Genomic DNA, 5,604 nt, shown 5'->3' with positions numbered 1-5,604 from the left:
GAGAAAAAGTGGTAGAAATTTTGACATTTTAAAAATTTTACCATGTAAAAATGTTTTCAAGATATTTGGGCGTTGTATTTTTTTACAGCACTGTTTCTATTTCAGTCGTATGTGATAGAAATATTGCTAGATTCAAGAATGAGATTCTGAACATATAAGATTGAGCGAAAGCATTCACATCCGCTGATGAAGAGAACTCCCTTCTCCGGACAAATCTATTGCGCATTGTGTTGAGGAGAAATCAGAGAGCTGACACAGTTTTATACGATCACGAGAAAAGACGCTGCTCTTCGAACCAATCGTGCCAGAGGTGTCCTTAATTTTCAGGATTTACCTGATTTTCGAGAAGCCGTCCTTTTTTTTTTTTTGTTTCGATTATAGTCGTTTTACCATCTTTATGGCATTCGCAACTTTATCAGCGTTGCAGTTGGCGGATCGTTATTGAAAAACTTATCCGGTACAACTGTGTTCGATGTTTACTCTTGGGCTTGAACTCGCGGACATCGGCTCAGGAGACAACAGACTTGCCAACTGAGCTATATCACGAGCCCGGAAGAAGCCGTCCTGATTTTTCAAAAACTCTCGAATTGTCCTGATTTTCGAAAAAAAAAAAATAATTGAATTCGTTATAAAACAGTTTAACCTCTTCAACCGATGGTAATCTTCGGTTCAGATAATATTTGAACAGCTTACTTCTTATCTCTTCTGTTGCATAAATTAAGGCGTATTCAACACTGTTATTTCGCCTTCATTTATGCAATCTTATAATAGCTGCATTTCATTTCCACCAAACTACTGGTGTCCTGAAAAAATCTGTTTTTTTTTCGCGGTGTCCTAATTTTTTTACGAAACCACCAGGCACCTCTGCTTCGAACGCCACCTTTGACAGTCATGTTTGCAAAAAAAAACCAAAACAGCAAACAGCAGTGGGCGTGGTAGCCACATGTACAGATTTATCTTGAAAAGTACAGATTTTTTCATTGTTTTTGGTACAGAATCTGTCCGCATAGAAGACAGATTTTAAGAATATGGTTAAGATTAGTACAGATTTCACCTTTTTAAATAATAAACCAAGAGAAGTGTTTAGAAATAGACAAACGAAACCAGTTCGATTGACCATTTCATTTAGATAATGACAGATTCAGGCGAAATTCGTCAATATGGGAATAATAATACAGTTGAAAGTAACTCCGGAATTTCAAAGTACTTTCTTTCCAGAAAACATTCATTCTTTTAAATTTTATTAAGGAACTCGCTAAATAATCTTTGCCTGATATTCGATGATCGATTGAACTTTCCAGTCAGCTCTTGATGGATTCCCGCTCTAAACTGCGCCTAAGGAATACGATGCTCAAAGTCTTTACTTCGCCAACTTTCCTGACGTTCACTTTTAACGATTGGCAAATTTGGAAGTACGTTATTTCTATTTTGTTTAAATTTAATCAATTTAACCACTAAAATTTAAAAAAAAATCCCGACAGAGGGAAAATAAAACGCGTCTGTTGCCAATTATGGCTTCCTCTCCTCTGCTTAACATAGTACAAACTTTTCTTTAAAAAAAAAGTTTAATTTTTTTTCAAATCATTTCATGATTATTGAAAGATTCGATACCTTCTACAAAAGTTTTCGTATGACACTAACGATTAATGTAAGTAAACTTCTCATACATGTTCAATGAAAACTACTTTTCTCACGCAGCATCCTCAACACCAGCAGCAGTGTTTGTCTGAAACAGTTCCCTCGCAGCATGGAAAGAATACTAAAATACGCATTTTTATTCATAAGCACGTATAATCATCCTCAGTGTATGCTTTCCATCAGAGGCTATCATAAACCAGCAATGGCAGCGTAGTTCCACCCACAAGTTCAATAACAATGATTTCTTATATTCCTCTGCAAGATCTACAATGTCATGTTTTCGGAACACATTTCTCACGGCCATCGCAGAGGAGTTTTGGCATCGCAAATTCATGGCACATATCTTTCGGGTCCAAGTGAGACTTTTTTTTGCTCTTCTTTGCCCCAAAATAAAAAAAAGGAACAAAAGAAAACCTTCTCCTCACATTTTCACACAAATTTTCTTTCGCTTTCTGTTGAGCCGAGGCAAGTGTTATGCATATAAAGTATCCTAAATTTTATGACCACCATGGACAATTTTCGGAGTCGAAGTAAGAGAAGGAGAACGCGCGTACTAAAGTCAAAAGTTATGACCTCGACGATCTTTGGAGCTGTAAAATTGAATATGATATCGTCATAAATTTATTGTAATGATACCGGAATGAAATAAACCAGCTTTCTATTCCCGTGAACTGTTCGGAAAAATCTTTAGCCAAATAAAGAAATGTACGAACGTAACTGAATCTAGGCGCAATCACTGACAAAGTCATCCATAGATGCGGAAGGAAAAAAACCTCTGGAATCAAGCTCCCATCCCTGGGGTATGATGAAAATGGTGCGTTAACAAACGTGTCGGCTAAGAGTGCACAGAAGCAACTTCAAAAGTGTCGAATATCACCGGAAAAGTCCGGAATCGAGGGTAAATTTTTCGGATCGGAAAAGCGGTAATAAAGCATGCCAATCACGTTCGACTAGTTGAAATCGATAAAGAAACAGAATAGTTTGCGATGGGACTTTGTGACAGCCTGTCATGGAAAACGAGCCGGGTAGTTTCCTCTACATACACACATACATATTGGCATCTATTGAACAATTGGGGCGAAGCGCGGATTACGAAGGCCACGACGAAGTGCGGTGACGGAAACTAGACGACTGGCCATAGTTCACCCAAAATACAGGAAATTGAAATGATGCTCAGGGGTGTGGGTTGCGGATTTCGACTGAGCTAGTGCAGCAGTATAAATGCCGACTAGATTAGGATTTTTATCAAAAGCCAGCTTTATTTTAAAAATGAACTTTTGTGAAAACTATCAAGAAAAAAACAATGTCAACGGAATAGCATACCTTTGTCTGTTTATGTTGGCCTCTCGAGAAGTGTTTAGGAGTTTTAATAGAAAACTTAGGAGCCTAAGAGCATAGGTTTCAAGTAGAGTGGTCGGATTCACCGATTTTTCGAAATTTCGGTATTTATAAATTCAAAAGCCGATAAGACCGTTAAAACTTGTATTTTTTTCTGTTAAATTAGGAACTAAAAAACAAAGTAGTATTATTGAAAAAACAATTGATTTTTGTTTTAAGCTCAGCGTTTTGTCGTCCATACCGCATCGAATTTTACAACCTTTTTTGTATTTGCGATATTTCCATCTGAGGAAAAAACTCTTTCCGGCTCAACTGAAGTTTGACGAACTGTTGCAAGAGCATTGAACAGAAAAGACAGGTAGATATTATCCTTTAATTCCCTAGGACTCGTAATATGAAAACTCGTTTCTAATAATCTTCATAGATCCCAGAGTCGTTGGGTTTTGAGAAATTACAGCTATAGTTATCTCGATACACCTTTCCAGCTTCTCCTTAACTGATAAGTTACCCTAATTTTCATCGTTTCTCTGATCACGGCTACTCACTCTTTTCTAGTTCGTTCTCCAATTCATGAGTTGTTACAAGCTCATATATTGCGTAAGATTTATTGATGTACACGATAGGTTTTGGTACCAAGGTACGAGAATCGCGATGCCTGGATAATGTAATATGATTCTTCTTAAATGCTTTATCTGAGACTATTCGAAATATTGAGTGGATGATATGACATTGTGCTTATATTCTAACTACATACATAAATTACACAAAATTCAGCTTACTTGCTAATTCTCCGAAACGTCCTCCTCAGCGGTGATCACGGGGCCCCGGGTGTTTCTTCTGCATCCATGCACATGCAACGCACTCCCATGCACTGCTGCTGATTAATTTCTCTTTCGGTATTTTAATTTCCAATTCCACGTAGCCACCCTATTCTCAATGAGATTCCTTCCTTCTCGATGTAAACAAACCGATGCATCAAGTGCATCGGGGAATCCCCAATTAGATGTTTGCTCACGTCTCACTTATTCCTTGTTTACACCAACACTCTTGCATGCAGCTTAACGGTGTTACCAATAGCACATAACCCAGGCTCTTACACACACCATTGCCCGCAGGCCTTCTCGTAATTCACCACACTATGCTGAGATCCATATGGCCGTAGCCCTTTCAGCAAACCTTCCCCCACAAGCTATTGCAGCGGCAGCACTCCGGCTCAGATTCACCTGGCACCAACCGAACTTCGTTCCCGTAACTTTCACAATCGCACCGGTGCCAGCTAAGCACGACCAACGCGCTTGATTCGCTTCCTTTTGACGACGAATATCCGAACCACCGCACACAGTAAGGAAAGCGCTCGTACTGGTTGAGATGAGAAATCGGTCACCAATACTCAGTGAGGCGACTGGAGCTTTCGATCGGTATTCGAACTGGCTCGGCTTTCCACTACCACAGGGACGACTGGCTTCTTCATGTGCCTAGTCACGATTGGCCATCGATTAGTGACTTCCACCGTACTTGCGAGGTGTTCGGTGCACAAGGCCTTGAAGCAGCATTTAAAGGGCTCTGTAATTTCATTGAACGATTTTAGCAAAAGGGCAGTTACTTCATTCGGCTCTATGAATGTACCTCGATGAGAGCCCTCTTTGTCTGGATATGCGTTCACTAGGGAATTTCACGGTGGATGTTCGGCTCTCGTCTTCGGGATTCTAGGGATGTGCAATGAGCTTAGTTTCGAGACATTATAATTCGTGAATCTTTTACCTGATTGGAATCTAAGCTGTCGAGAATCGTCAGGGCTGCCTGCTTGATACCGTTTTGCGAATGAGCTGTTAGGTGGGTAATAATGGGAAGAGCTATAGCACGTGTGGTTGTTGTGTACTTACATTCCAATTACCGAATTAACGGAGTGATTTGGGAATGATATCGCTGCTGTGTGCCGCTCCCCGTTCGATTATAATCACCCGCTTTTGGTTAATTCCTATAATAGTTTGTTGCATTACAAAATCTGGTTTACTTTTAATGTTAAGCAGTACCTTTAGGCTTGTTGGCTTGGCATGCGCGACCCGGTTGTTTTGTGGCTTTCTTCTGGGCTTCTATAGGCTAGAATTGAATCATTTTAGTCACCATACATTAGCGGTTACTTTTCTTTACCTTTACAGGGCTAGCTTGTCCCACATTTCACTTTTTAGCACACTGTTGGTAACTTTGTTCACGCTCCTTACAAGCCTCTTAGAAGAATAAGCACCAGTTTGTCAAGCGGAAGTCAAGCGGTGTCAAATTTCCTGATTTTTGATCAGTGGATTAAGTAGTTACATGACAGATGGGTTGTTTGTTGCGGGGGCATCTTGTTTTTGATGTACAGTGAGAACTCTGGTTTACTGTTCATTTTTATCACCTCAAACTGACAGCATATATTTTAACAATTTACGTTCACAAACAATATTATACTGTAATACAACCTTCGTTTATTTCCAAAAGAAATTTTCGTGAATTTTAAAGTATTCACGAAAATTTCGCTAAAGCTAGTGCTTGCTCGACGATTTTTATAGTCTATCCTTATTGCTCGTATTTGACAGAAAATTCGCCTGGCGATTTCAAATAGAGTCATCTAGTGTGGTCAAGCAATAC

At 39.4% G+C, this 5,604-nt stretch overlaps 1 long non-coding RNA gene across 1 annotated transcript; it reads right to left on the bottom strand.

Moving 5' to 3' along the window:
- Positions 1-3,615: 3,615 nt before the first annotated feature.
- On the bottom strand, positions 3,616-4,959 carry LOC129738821 (uncharacterized). Its single transcript, XR_008735650.1, has 4 exons — positions 4,871-4,959; positions 4,738-4,802; positions 4,603-4,682; positions 3,616-4,539 (listed from the first exon to the last, which is right to left on the bottom strand). It is a non-coding gene; the product is annotated as an uncharacterized LOC129738821 (long non-coding RNA).
- Positions 4,960-5,604: the final 645 nt, after the last annotated feature.

Source organism: Uranotaenia lowii, chromosome 1 (genome assembly GCF_029784155.1).
Source record: "Uranotaenia lowii strain MFRU-FL chromosome 1, ASM2978415v1, whole genome shotgun sequence".
Lineage (NCBI taxonomy): Eukaryota > Metazoa > Arthropoda > Insecta > Diptera > Culicidae > Uranotaenia > Uranotaenia lowii.
The sequence above is the reverse complement of the archived record's forward strand: the minus strand, read 5'-3'. Positions and strand labels throughout refer to the sequence as shown.